Source organism: Convolutriloba macropyga, chromosome 2 (genome assembly GCF_964194025.1).
Source record: "Convolutriloba macropyga chromosome 2, txConMacr16.3, whole genome shotgun sequence".
Lineage (NCBI taxonomy): Eukaryota > Metazoa > Xenacoelomorpha > Acoela > Convolutidae > Convolutriloba > Convolutriloba macropyga.
In genome coordinates this window covers 42,583,177-42,598,438 of record NC_134469.1, presented here as the reverse complement: position 1 = coordinate 42,598,438, position 15,262 = coordinate 42,583,177, and the positions used below count along the sequence as shown (strand labels likewise).

Sequence of the window (15,262 nt, the reverse complement as noted above, 5' to 3'; positions counted from 1 at the left end):
GTATATTTAAATTAGTTCCTTTTTATCACTTTAAAGCAATAAAAAAAGAACATGTTAATTTCCTCTGATACACATAAGAAAAAATACACATGATAAAGAGGCAATGTAAAGTTAAAAAAATAACATTCTGTAAAATTATAAAATCATTAAATTACTTAAATAAAAAATTGCCATTACATTAGTAAAAATTGACCTAAAATGCAAGCATAAAATAATCCCACATTTTTATATGTACATCATGAAGATTAAAAATAAGAATTAAAATCTAATGCTCTCAATGTCAACTTTCATATCAGTTACTTTTGGGTCCTTCAAAAATTCTTTCCAAAAATATTCTTCTAGTTCCTTTTTAAGGAAGCTTTCGATTTTGTTTTAACTCAAATACAAGAAGGCAGGCTAATAAAAATGGAAATGGCCGAAAAAATATTTTGAGCAATGATATTTCAAGAGAAAAGAGACTGGTAATATTTTGCTCCGAAGTTTGAGCTCTATGGACCGATCGTATTTTCTTCTATTAAAAAGGTTTTTATTACACAATTAATTTTTTTCTATAGTTGTGAGTAATGACTTCTGCAACCGTATCAAAATTAAAGCGAAATGAAGTAGATGACTTTTCTGCTATTGCATTAAGTAGTACGATTTTCGTTTCCTCTGGTAAACTTTTAGTAAGTATATTCAAAATTTCTATTCCACAAGCTATTCTCTGAAAAATATTATTCACTTCTCCATCAAATTTTAGTTTCCTATCATTAATTACGCCACGATACTTCACACTATTTGGTTCTGCTATTTTTTCTTTGTCGACATTCAGAACAATATTTTTTACTTCTTCCTGGTGATGAACACACTGTATTCTGTTGTTTGTTTGTTCACCACTAACTGGGACTTTGCAAAAATATCGAAATGTTGAGATGTAATGTTCAAGTTTTATTTTTGACGATACTTCATCAGAGTCGGATGTAAAAAGGAAAGTGTCGTCTGGATACTGGAAGACCGTGCAATCTCTTTCTATAAACTTTGCTAAATCGTTGACGTAAGTGTTAAATAATAGAAGTCCTATAATAGTACCTTATGGAACTCCTTTTTTCAAATTTATCCAATCTGATTCGATTCCATTTAGAACAATTCTTTGCATTATTTCAGCAAATATTTCTCTATTAAATTGGTAGCATGTTCGTCAAAAGCTTTATTTTCAAGTGTCCGTTACAGTATTTTGTGGTTTATAGAATAAAAGCCTTCGAAAATTCTGAAAACGCACCTGTAATTTTTTTCTTGCTGAGTTCTATTCGTAGTTGTTGTCGATTTCAGGATAGCATCAATTGTTGAAACTTGTCATCTATAACAAAACTGACTAATAGACAATAATTTCTCCCGTTCTAGGAAACTTGTGATTTGTGAATTGAACGCCTTTTCAAAAATGTTTGACAAAGCAGAAATAGGTCTTAATTGAGTGGGGCTTCGGGATTTCCTTTTTTGAAAAGTGGAGTTAAACAAGCTTTTTAGGATCTTCAGGAAATTTTTCTTCTGTAATGAACTGATTGATGAGATAACATAGTGGTTCCACTAGCGCCGCTTCAGCATCTTATATTGCCCAAGCTGGTATTTTTGGAGGACCGATTGGTTTACTTGTATGACCCGAATCTATGAGTAAATTTGTTTCCTTGGTTGTTATATATCGGAACTTGAAACACTTTCGTGGAGCAGTTTTATGAGCAATGTTGGTTGTTTTCGTTTGTTGCAAGCCAATAAATTCTCCTATAATGGAAAATTTGTAATTAAGAAGATTCGCAATTTCCAAAGGCTTTTTATCTTTTTCCCGAAATTGTTTTATAAAAATTGAATACCTGTTTGAGTCTTTTCTTTATTACGAAGATCTTTCATAACTTTTTATCTGGTGTTTTCACTGTTTAACTCCAAAAAAATTGAGAGAAGGTGTTTTTTTTGACGAACTAAATCATTTTTAGTTTCATCATCGCTAATTCTTGAAAACTGCTTTTTTGTTTTCTCAAATAGCTTTTGTTCTTGAATCAAAAATTTTGGTTTGTCTTTTTGATTTTAACCGACTTTAATTGGAGCATGTGGTGCTAATGCTGATTCAATAATTCTTTGAAATTCTAATAACATCATGTCTCCCGTCACTGCACCGAAAAATTGTCTACAGTCTGAATTTTCAATAAAGTTTTGGAACGCTATGGCTGAATAGTTTTTTGTCAAAAAAAATTTCTTTCTTGTTTTTGATTTTAGCATCACAGATTTAAGAACTGTGATTGTTGCAAAATTATCAGTTTTCAAAATTGTATCTGCCATTATGCCTGTTTCGAATTCGTCTGTTATGATGTAATCGATAAAAGTTGAAGAAGAGTTGGTCATTCTAGTAGCTGTATCAATATTTGATGGTTCAAGATCATATGGAGAAATTACAAATTGCGGCAGACTTCTTTCGCGCTTTGCAAAACAGATTAAGTGGAAGTCTCCAGCAAATATGACAGATTTTCCTTCAGCCATAGCAGGATCGATTCCCAGGACCAATTTTCCCAAAAACATCTTGACAAGTTTTATTTGGGACAGTTTGATAAATTTAGTACAAATTTTTTTGTCTGCTTAACTCAACCTCTAAACGGATCTATTCTGTCCCCCCCAGCTTAGTGACCAGATTTTTTGTATGACCCCCTGGTGCACGTGCTATTTTCCTACATAGTAACGTGCTTTATAACATCATATAATTTGTACCTGGGGGTCCTTAAAAACACTGGAGAGGCGAAGAAGAATAGGTCCTGAAAATTTTCAAAATTTGAATCCGGAAAGCAGTTAGGATTATCGCGGAGACGAGGTTTTAAAAATTTAGGAACGTATACTAAAATACCACTACCTTTTTTCGCATTGTTTGGATGCGATCTTCACAAAAAACAGACAAAGTTTTGCTTATCTACATGCCAAAACACTTCCGGATGATTTTGTGACAACCATGTTTCACTAAACGCATGTATGCAGTTGTAACCAATGTTTTGAATGAGTTCCTTCTACAGCAGATTTTGTCCTGCTAAACTTCTGGCGTTTTAATGTAGAATTTTTATTCTTGATGCAATTATTTCTAATACTTTAATCATAAGTGCATATAGCAAACTTGGTCCCGGGTTTATATCGATATCGCCACTTTTTAGTAGAAGGTAACATATAACAACTGAGAAAAAAGAAACGTTGAATTGGTATGTTACGGCACACTGTTTGCTGTTACAGCTTGCTTTGAATGAAGGTATTCGAGATGCATAAGGAAAACTGCAAAAAAATTTCTGAAATGCTATTGGAGAACATGAGTTGTACACATAGTATAACTATGAGTCAAATACCTGCCATTTAAAGCAGAAACTGATTATAAAGTAATACACGTCGCAAAACAGCTAAAAACAACAGAAACTGCAGCTAAAGTCATTTGTATAACCATTTGTTTGGCTCCATGGTGTGTAAGTGTTAGCCCTACTCGCATATGCACTTTGAGAATGCTGCAATGATTGTGAGCGAGCAAGATTACAAGAATTCGATTAGAAAATTACTTAAAGCTGCAGTTTTAAAGAACAGAATTCCCTGGTGAAAATTAAAATGTATATCTTCGTAAAAGAGAGCGTTGTAATGTGCCATTTGACTCAACATGTTGCAGACAGGAAGTATTTTCTTTTTGTTAGTGTTTTCTTTTGTAATATACTTGCCAAGTTTTTCATTGAATTCATAAATTTTGTTGTTTGTCTTCGTTTTTTTCGGAAATTTTTTAAAGGGAGGCACTTCCACGTCCATCAGTACCGGGGCTGAACTTTTCCTTTTTTTGCGGAGACAAGATCTTTGTAATCCAAAAATAAGTTTTCTAAATGATCACTTTTTAAGAAAAACATTTGTCCCTTCCTGTAAAATGACTGTTTCCATCTTTTTTTGATGTAATAGCTGCACTTTTTCCTTTGTCGTTGAGCCTGGGTACGCATGTTTTCTGCAGTTCTGAGGAAATGTCCGATCTCTTGCCAGGTGTTTGATGATACTACTACCAATTAAATAAAAGTATGTTTTCTCGATCTTTAATGTTTCCGACTTTCCAATAAAAACGCCATTTTTCACACTCGTGTTAATTGTTGGTGTTATTATAGATGAAGTAGTTGTTACCTGTACTGATTTTTTAAGGAATTCACTCATGATTACCACATGCTTGGCGATGAGACTGTCCTTCTCTTCTAACTTTTGATATATGGGGCAATAAATTTTATAAAGATCCGCTTTTGAATAACTATTAAACTTATCTGCAGTCATCTTCGTGATTTGAATATATTACAGGATGATATTTGCAGGAATAATTTACAATTCTTGATATTTACAATAAGTTTGTTACAGAATCTCTAGCTTAAAAAACTATTGTGCTAACGTTTAAAACTAGCAATGCATAAGAAAGAGCTTCAAACGTTTAAAACTTGAAGGTCAAGAAGCAACTGTACAGATTGAAAGAATTGTGTGAGTGAAGAAACAATGAAGAAGCAATGAAGAAACAAATTTTCAACAAAATTTTGTTCATTGTGAAGAAACAATGAAGAAGCAATTTGTTCATTTCGAAGAAACAGTGAAGAAACAATGATGAATGCTTCTTCATTGTGAAGAAACAAGTTTTCAATTTTAGCCGTAGCCATATTTTTGCTAGAGACTTTCATCAGCTGCTTGGAAAACTATGTTTTTCTCAGGACAATTGGTGAATTGAAACCATAAAATTTGAATGCAACATTGGCTACAATTTTATTGTCTTAGCTGAGATTCCCTCAATCAACAAAGTCTACGATTCAAGTTTTCTTTGAATACAACCATATAAAAAACAAATATATTGGCATCTAAAGTTTTCCTGAGCGTGATTGAACCAGAAAACAAAATTTAAAAAAGTGTGGGAAATATTACGTGGAAACCATACCAAAATTGCAAAAGGTAGAGATTAAGCAACATTAATTTAAAGGTCGAATGTGTTACTCGAAAAATATCAGTTTTTTAAATTTTTATCGAATTGTGTTTCACGTCAAATGTAGATGAGAGATGCTATAAATTAAGATTATAACAATTGAAATTTGTTGATTATTTGACGAGCTGACCAGGATGTCATAGTTAAAACGCCTAACCACAATGAAGCACTCTATCAATTGTTGAATTCTTTTTAAATGCTTCACATCAAATATTGAAGAAAACTGAAGAAATTGAGAACAGGCGTCAGGATTTTTTGAACATCTTTATAACTCCAAGTAAAATCCTCCAAAAATTGAAATATTTTGTATTTCCCTATTTTGTAATCCGATCCGAAGTATTAACTATGAATGCTCATAGAGATCCAACCTTCAATTTTCTGTGCAGTAAAGCAGTGAGCAGTGAAGCAGTCTCAAGACAGGCAAGAGGTAAATTAAATTAAGCTATTGAAAATTCCGAATGCAGTCGATTTGCCCAGAAATGCAAACTAAATTAGCTCGGTTGATGGCATTTTCTGATCAAGCAACCGTGATGGTGTTAATTTATCACATAAATGTCACGACTTCGCGACACGGAAATTTCACTTAGCTTTAAAAAGTGACACAATGAAATTGATGAAAGTGATTGCCATTTCAAAACAAAATTGGCAAATTGGGCCTGAAGAACGTAACTTAATTGGTAAAACAAGCAAATTATTGGGGATTTTGGAAGCATGTTGTGTTGTTTAGTTTTATGGTTTTGGGGACAGGAAAAACATAATTAAGACCAGCTGCACTCGAGAAATAATTCATCACTCTTTCTCGCCACAACTTTTCCGCCAACCTTTTCAGCTACACGTTTTTAATGTGTCCATTTAAGGAAAGAACTGATAACTGCGGTAGTAAAATGCCAAAGATGTAGAGAACCAAATCAATACATATTTGAGCAAATGCGAAACCCCATAACCGCAGTACAGCTGAAATAGAAGGTGAACTTGCATGAATTAGGAACCAGAAACTGATCGATGTCAAAATTAGAAAACTGTTTGAGTGATTTTGTTGAGACCAGGCACCAGGCGAATTTTTATGCCAACTACACAAAATCAAGGCGTCATGGTGAGCGTGGTAGATTTAAGTGCCCCGATGTCCGTAGAAATTTACCGTCGCAAAAATGGGGGTGATTAAAATCCATTTAATCAAAAAAAATTACATTCTTGAGAATAACTTGTGAGCTACAATAACTAATATATGATTATTGGGTTAGAAAAGGGAGAAAATTTATCAACAAAATTGGCTCCGAAATAATTCAAATACACCTTTTCCTAAAACGCTCTGCATCCGCATCTAAGAAATTCATTCATTGAAACTAGGGGGGGGGGGGGGGGGGTCACTATTCTCTCCCCTCAACCCGTCCACGTGTGAATTAAATTACACTCAGTTTTCATCAATAAATTTATGCTTTTCTTTCGACTCATGATGCTTTTTAAGAGTTGACACTATTCATAGCAATTTACATCACTGTATACGTGCAAGATTATCAATACTCCTTTATCAATGTGGTGCAATTGTGAAATATAGGATCTGAAAACTTCATTAAGAGCACATACACTATGGAACCAAAAAGGTGCGTACAGTACAATTTGTGAGCTTGAAGGGTAACATTTGCTCAAAACGTTTAATTTGCGCTAAGGCGTGAAGAAAGGCGTGAAATTCTGAAATTTTAACGCTTTTCAACGCGTTTTCATTCTCATCTTCTCCGCTTACACAGAAAAGAAGGTTAATCTGGGTAATGCCCAGTTTTGATAGTAAAAAAACAAGAGCAACTCAGCCTAAAATTAACATCTTGTACACAGCATGCATACAAACTACAGCATAAGTGTAAGAAGCTCAGAGCATCTCTAGCGAAGGAATCATTCGAGTTGTTCGGAGAAATGGAACGAGATTTCTTGGCAACTTTTTGATTTTGCACAAACACTCAATTATCTTGAGAGGTACAATACATCAGATAAGCGAAAACTGTTTACTAGATGACCAAGCGAGCTAAAGGACCTAGTTCACTTGGAAGAAATACAAAAAAAGTGTCCTTGCGAAACCTTTTTTTTCAACAAGACGATGCTTCTATGCATAAAGCAAAGATTGTCATCAAATTCTTGAAAGAAGAGGAGCACATAGTACTGGAAAGGTTAAAAACAGTCCCGATCTCATTCTAACTGAAAAAATATGGGCAAATGTGAAGCAATATTCGCGAAAAACGAAAGAACTTAACAATACAATGGAGGGAAAATTGTCGAAAACTTGACTCAGATTTCCTTGAAAAATTGTCTGGAAACTCCACAAACTGTCTACCATATATTAGAAAAAGTAAAATCGCAACTTCCCATTACAATATAATTGATTTGAATTCAACATGTTGTATTAGTTGAGATTTGTGCCGCTTTTTAAAAACTCTTTTGTTGGTGTACGTAGCTTTTTGGTATTATAGTAAATTTACGAAGATTAGAATTATAGGCACTTAAAACTTATCATACACGTACAGTTCAACTAAGGGGTTTTTAAAACGAAAACTTCATCAGCATCCATATACAAAAACTGGAGAATTAATGTTTCTTGATGAACAATATAAAATGCTTTCATACCCAATATAAAATAAATTAAACATACACAATTAAAAAAATTAAAAGAGGCTTGCAAACTATAAAAGATTATGTGGTCATAACAAATCTTCGGCGCCATTGTGTGCTCTACACGAGACAACAAAATGTTATCCTAATAATGATATTTGTCTACAAACAATAAGTTATATAGATCTGTGAACCTAAAAAACTTAATTCCAGTTCAAATTCCTCTGTTGAATTTCAATTTTTTTTCTATTTTTATCTGAAAGGGAAGATCAATATGCTATAGGAAAAAAGAAAACAAAAGCGCATTCGATATCAAGAAAACAAAAGAACCAGGGTTCATTAATAAAAGACCAACCTCTAAACAGAGATTGATTTTTAATTGTCATTTTTTTCAAAAAATTTCTTTTTTTACGTTATCATATCAGATCTCATCATCAAATCATCAAAAATAATTTATGAGAATAATTACACAAAAATAAACACAAAATTTTTTAATAACAATGCGAGAGAGAATTAGAAAAAATATTTCATATATTTGTCTGGCTCGAGTTAACAGAAACAAATTCAACCGGTAACAATAAAACTTGAAGTTGAAAAAATCAAGCCTAAAACCCAGAGATTACTTTTTTAAAAAATTTTGAAGATTTTTGAGTTTTTGAAAATTTTGCACATCAATGCATTCGAACTAAAATCTGCTAAATTTTCAAGGTAAAAAATGGGTCAAGAAAACAAACCCCAACGGAACAAAATTGTGATGCTATCTCTTGACCTACGGAGGGGAAGGGATACGCCAACCAACGTTTAGGTAATAGAGGACTTTTTGTGGTGGTGAATTAGCTAAGCAAATCAAACTTCAGCCCATTTGGTTATGTTTCAATCATTAATTGTGCTGTCTCAAATTTGTCTAAATACAATACACAGCAATCATTTTGTAATCTTGATCCAACTAATTTGACAGAATTACACAAAGTTTCAAACAAAACCTATTGTTTAGTTTAGCAAACGTGAAATCAACAATGTATCCCTTTGAGAAACTGTCTCAATCTTTTGCTTTTGATCTGTGTATTTCTGTTCCAATATAATTAATCCAATTTAATTGGACTGATGCTACTTCTTTTTGACAGCCAGATGTTGGTTCATTACCTTGTGCTTTTTAAACTGAAAAAACGTAATTATAGTTTCAATATTAAAAAACCAAATTTGAGAACTATTTTGCAAACGTTGTAAAGAAACATTTTTTTTATTTTGGCGCAGCTGATAAATTTAATTTAAGGGAACTCTTATAAAGACTCTGGTCTATTCAATTTTTTGGGAGCATTCGTGAGCTGATTTGAAGCTAAACCTATAAAGCTAGATAAAAACGACACTGCTACGATTTTCCCCCGACACTGCTACGATTTTCATCATTTCCTGAAAACTGTGTGCATGTTGCCAGGTAAACTGTTTTAAAAGTTTTATCGTCAAACGATGCACTAGGGGTTTTCAATTGTATACCATAGCATTTTAGAAGTTCTTTTCACAAAAAATTACGGTCACTTAACCGAGCTTGGAACAAGTAGAAGAGTCGGGAAATTTACAAAAATGAGGTTAAATTTTGTTTTTAATTACTTTCTTTGTTCTGAAATATCTAGATTCATTGTTGTGTTTCGATACTGAGTATGAGAGAAGCTTAGGCGTAAAATTGTACTCAAAAGAATTCCGTTTTCTACAGATTCACTCTAAGTCAGGTCTATCTTTGTCAAATCAAGCACTTTTTATATTGAATCAGAAAGCTTGATTTATTATAGGAAAATCTAGTTGATTGAGAAGGACTAAATCAAAATAAATTGTGAGTTGAATCTTGACAATTGGTTAGCCGAGCTATTGAGAAAACTAAGATTAGCACCATCGGAAACTACGAGCTACTTTTGTTACAAGGAGGAAGATAAACGAATCATCTATTTTATACTTCTTCAACGATATTGGGCTAACTCATAGTATTGAAAATGGCGGATAAACTCGTTTTTCCGTACTTTGAACAAGTTTATTGAACACATGTCCTACCCGGGTCGAGAAAAAATGCAAAAATATGTAAGATAAGCGATGAAAAGTTATTTTTTTCACCGCAAATTTCGTACGTAATTTTGCGGTGAAATGCGGTGAATGCGGTGAAATTATGTAAGTTCACGGCTAGACTAAGCGGTGATCTTACAAAAATTCACCACAATTCACCGCTAAAATATGTAATTTCACCGCCCTTTCAAGGGTCCGAACCTCTCACCTCCTGCATGTCATCCACTTCTTCTTCCACTAAATTCTATTATTTTTTGTTTGAATATAAATCGAATTCACTCTACTTTCTGCAAAACATGCGCGGTGAATTTTTGTAAGATTTGCAATTTTTAGCGGTGAAATTACATATTTTAGCGGTGAAATGTGGTGAATTTTTGTAAGTTAACCGCTTACTCTAGTGGTGAAATTACATAAATTCACCGCTTAGAAAAAGGTGTCAAAAATGTAAGATTAAGGGGTAGTTTTAGTGGGAAGGCAAATCTAACAATACCTCCCACACTCACCATTAATTTCTTTGCTGATCTCAAACATCTTTAACAATTTTTTCTAAGTGGTGAATTTATGTAAGTTCACCACTAAGTTGAGCGGTGAATTTATGTAATTTCACCGCATTCACCGCTTATCTTACAAAATTTGGACACTTTTTTTGAAGCGGTGAATTTATGTAATTTCACCGCTAAATTCAGCGGTGAAATTATGTAATTTCAACGCTACCAGGCGATAAAGTTTTTTTTTCACCGCATTCACCGCCTGATTTATGTAATTTCACCGCATCCACCGCTTATCTTACAAAAATTTCCGGATTAACCGCTTATCTTACATAATTTTGCGTTGAATGGCGGTGACACCTCGACCCGGGTAAAATATTTCTTTGTATTTTTGCATTTTAAACGGAGACGGCAAACTAACCTTGTAATAATTCAAACTTGATCGCGAGCGATTTGTTTAGCAAGTTGAACAAAATCGAAGAAAGCATTAACAAAATTAGATGTTTTTCTGAATTAGGAGTAGTTAAATTTGGGAATTTGATGGGATTTTAATCTCGATTGTGAAGATCAATTTCTGTTAATTGTGGGACAGAGTTGAGGAAGATAATAATAGAGGACTTTTTAATTTCATGTCTCAAACCTTGAAGACGTTGCTTTGTTTCACGTTAAAGTCAGGAAGCCTTTTTATTGTTAATATCCTATTCAAGAAGGGAAAATGAACTGTATGTCCATTAAACACCAACATTGAGCGTAGAATTGATCCATTTAAACAAATGTTAACCTGTTTTTTAAGCCTGCTCTTTTAACGGATTCTCCAGAGAATTGTAAGGTTTCTCCGCTCCGCAGAATATTTACAAAAAAACAGAAAACTCTCCAAAATTATATGAGTTAATAAGAATTAATCAGAAACGTTTCAAGAAGTTATACTGCAGTGTAGCAAAAAATGAAACCCAGATTAAACCGTTTTTTGGGGTTCGTTTTTGACACATTATATGATGACTCGAAAGTTTTGTATTTATAAAGTTTTAGTTCATTTAATTCTTAAAAAGTCCTCTGAGAAGTATCTATACAAATCTCTTCGGTACAAAAATACTCGTTCAAAAAAAATACCATAGAAAACTTTCATGACATCATCCAGTAATCTTCAATTTTCTAATGCTTTTCTCAGCATATCAGAAGTCTTTTGTGAATGTTTTGGCGAAGTTTCGCACAACAGGTTGACTTAATGGAAAAAATAGAACTGGGTCAAAATACAGTTACAATCCCCGTTCTCTACTGTTTGGCGACTTCCGGACCTAATTTCAACTTTTCGACTAATAATTGGCAATTTTTTGGCTGTTTTTGACAATTTCCGGGCTGTTTTTGACAATACCCCGACCAATTTTTGTTTTATGCAAATTTTTGTCTATGACTTGAACGTTTAAATGCAAGTCTTAGCGAAGAAGTGCATTTAGACGTGCACATCCTAGCAAAGACTTGCATTTTGACGTGAACGTCTTAACCAAGACGTGCTTTTAGATGAGCACTTCTTAGCCAAGACTTGCATTTAGACGTGCATTTCATAGCCAAGACCTGCAATATACCTGCACATCGTGACTAGGACTTGCAATTAGACTGGCAAATGTAAAAAGTGACATGATCAGAGCTCTGAATCAATAATGATATAAGACTTGCAATTAGATGTGCCCAGTACCAATATTGACTTGCTGTTGGGTCCAGGTAGCGTCATTCTAATAATTTTTTAAAAACTCTTGCAATATGCCGAATTACTACAAGAGATGCTTTTTCTCTAAAAAGTTAAAAGACAACAAACTGTATTTAAGGTAAAAGGATTTAGTTGTAAGGGTTTCCGTTTTTTGGCTGGAAAAAGGCAATAATACCGAAAATTTTTATTTTTAAAAACCGATGATTTCTAAAAGAAGGTGACCTCAATAGCAAAACCCGGCCTGTTTCACTAAAAGCTCGCTATAGCGCCTTCGTTTCTGCCCTTGCGTTTTGGTTCACGCAATTTATCTACAAAATGACACGCTATTCAAACATGAAGAACAGGTAATGTGCGTTCGCACATTACTCTCCGACCTCGTTTATCCAGAAGGTCTTCTTAATAGTCTACCAAACGATGAAATAACCTTAACAAGAAATAAAACCTGAAATAGTAAATTTTTTTTGCGCTTCACTAGAAAAAATCATGAGACCTAACCCTAATAGGACTCGGTAGCAAATAGACAACAAAGTACAAAAACGGCAAACTTTTTTGAAAACAAATAATTCCGAATAATCAAACCGTTAGATATCAATTGCAACTTTAAATAGGTTGATGCTTCTTCATATTTCAGTATGCAGACATTGACTTGTCATTATACAGAATATGATGTATGTCTACAAAAGGATACGACAAATTAGGAGGAAAAACACAAAATTCCTTTAAACCTTGCAAGAAAATGGTGTAGAAGCCGTTAAAATCATACTCTTTTCTAAGATAGATAAAAGCTAAGATATAAGGAATTACGAGTTCTTTGGGCACCAAAAATGCGTTTTATGACTTCTGAAAAATGAGAAACGGAAACAAGTATAAAAACACTACAAATTCATTTTCCGAAAACAATTTTTTCAAAAACGTCAAAAGATTAGACAGCAATATGCCGAATTCCTACAACAAATGATTTTTGTCTAAAATGTTGAAAACTTTAAAAATATGCCGAATTCCTACAACAAATGTTTTTTGTCTAAAATGTTGAAAACTTTAAAAAATAAAATACTGAAATTTAAGATGCCACATTAAGGTGGCCTTCCATTAGAAAAGACCTACCTTCATAAAAATTGAGACCTACCATCCCAATGAGACTTTCCATTATTAATAAGAATTTCCTTTCGTAGACAATTGCCGACAAATATGTGAGATCTCACTGACTTTTGAGAAAATAGAAAATATTTAATATTTTCGCTTGATAGCTAATCTTTTTACGTTTTTGAATTTAACTGTTTCCGGAAAATTTCTATATTTTTTAATACTTGTTGCCTTTTCTCATTTTTATATGTATATATATATATATATATATATATATATATATATATATATATATAAATACAAGCAATCGATTGAGGTCAAAAAATAGATTTATCTTTTCTTCAATAGTGAGCCCTAAAGATCTGAAATTTTTCATGACTAGCACTAGCAAACGAACATGACAAAGAAACAGAAAAAGTCGAAAGTTAAGGTAACATTTAACAAACATTGTTAAGATTTAGCAAAAAATGTTCAGTTTCTATGAATTTTACTAAACTGATTTCAGCTGTCTTAAGGCGTGTTAATCCAGCAAATTTAAAGTAAGTGGTCTGAAAAGCATATTTCGTAGAAACTTTGATTAAAAAAGGGACAAATTTTTTCGAAATTCAGCTTTAATTTCAGCTAAAATTTGGATCAAGGAGTTCTGCAACATTCTCTTTTTAGAGGCCAAAACAAAGACTCTATTTTCACAAATTTTAACCTTATTTGGGCAAAATTGTCAAAAAATTGCGTAAAAATACGGAAAAAGTGAAAATAACAACAAAAAATTGGTCAAGCATTAACAAAACTTTGAACCTCAATATTTCCACGGAAAAGATGAGCTTGGTTGGCTTTCTAATGATACCATTCACAACCCTCTGCAATGAAAATATTGATCGGCCTAAATTGACTGAGGAAAAAAAGCATTCGAGTATTTAGTTCCTCTCCCACTAAAGTGCGTTGAGACAACAACATACAACCTTTCAATTAAGATAAAGATTATATGGATTTGAGATTGAATTGAGCGATATAATTAACAGAAATCCTTTACCAGAAAAGCAGGCAATCCGATTAATAACAGCCTCTTTTCAGCAGGACACTTGAATAAACTTCCTTGGTAATTGATTTTAGATAGGACATGAAATCTGAAGCTGATTAACAAGAAAATGTTTTTAGCAGTTTTGACGCAGTTTTGCTTTTAATGACTTCACGTCTTTATCGGACTTTGAAAACCACAGAATCAGAGTTGGTTGATAATAACTAGTTCAACAAATTATTCTGTTGGACTTTCGCAATCGCTCTAGGGTACAGGGTTCAATTTGAGTGTTTCAATGGAACTGACTCAATGGAAATTAAACAAAAAATTCGGAGAAAATCCTTAATTTTAAAATGAGAACATGATATTCAAATAAGATTTTCTAAGCATTGCTTTGATTCTTGCTGAACCTAGTAAAACAGGATCTGAAAACTTGTGAGAGTCTTGGAAGATTTTGAATTCAACTGGCAAACAATGTTTTTTTTTTAAACTCAATTTGGAAAACAAAAATAACTTCAGTTTGAGAATCCTCAACTTTTAGTGGGGAAATAAATTCAAACATTTTAAAAATGGCCAATGTGAGTTTTATCAAAAAAATATCTATTTTGGTAAAACTCACATTGGACATTTTTAAAATATCTTTTGCTCGCTAGTTGGGTTGGCACTGGAAGTTTTTTTGGGTCAATTTGCTCAAATTCGTGTAATTTTAGTCAAATCCGGAAAAAATAAGTCACTCTTCCAATTGAATGCAAAATGTTGCAAGATTCTTAGATGTTATGAATTCTAGCGTAACCAGGGGATACAAACTTTGTTTCAGAATGTCAGAGGAATTATTGTATGGATCATAAATATGGAGTTGTTTTGCCTGCGTATCCTGAAAAACTCAAAAAGTTAATGCTTATGGTCATCATTGCTGCTTTGAACTATTTAATACGAAAGAATTTTAGAAAAATAAATATTTTGCCATTTTTTCAAGAAATTCAGAAATTTGTTCAACTTAACAGTTGCAACCAAACTAACAAACGACAAAAAAGTGTAAACATTTTTGAGAAATGAGGATTTAATCAAAATTTTTATCAAATTCGAAAAACAAAGTGCATATGAGTTTTTCCAAGTTTTTAAAATTCAACATTTGCCTAACTATCTTCAGGTCACATATCTTACATATCAGCCTTGCCCGCGTTTGTGAATATGAGTGAGAACGTTTTGTCAACACTTATCGCGTGAAAGAAAACTTACCGCGTGGATTATTAACAGCCTCTTTTCAGCAGTACACTTGAAAATACTTCCTTGATAATTGATGTTGATAGGACATGAAATCTGAAGCTGATTAACAAGAAATT

General features: G+C 32.9%; 1 protein-coding gene across 3 annotated transcripts in view; it reads right to left on the bottom strand.

Annotated features, from left to right (window-relative positions):
- The window catches only part of LOC142335284 (tyramine receptor Ser-2-like), a 132,815-nt gene that overhangs the window by 54,537 nt on the left and 63,016 nt on the right, over nucleotides 1-15,262 (bottom strand). The window contains exon 1 of one of the 3 annotated variants that reach the window (XM_075383720.1): nucleotides 5,347-5,441. The exons of the other annotated variants lie outside the window; for them this stretch is intronic. The gene's annotated coding sequence lies outside the window, so the exon portion shown is untranslated. Of the gene's footprint in view, nucleotides 1-5,346; nucleotides 5,442-15,262 lie in introns of those variants that run through there. 3 annotated transcript variants of the gene reach the window in all.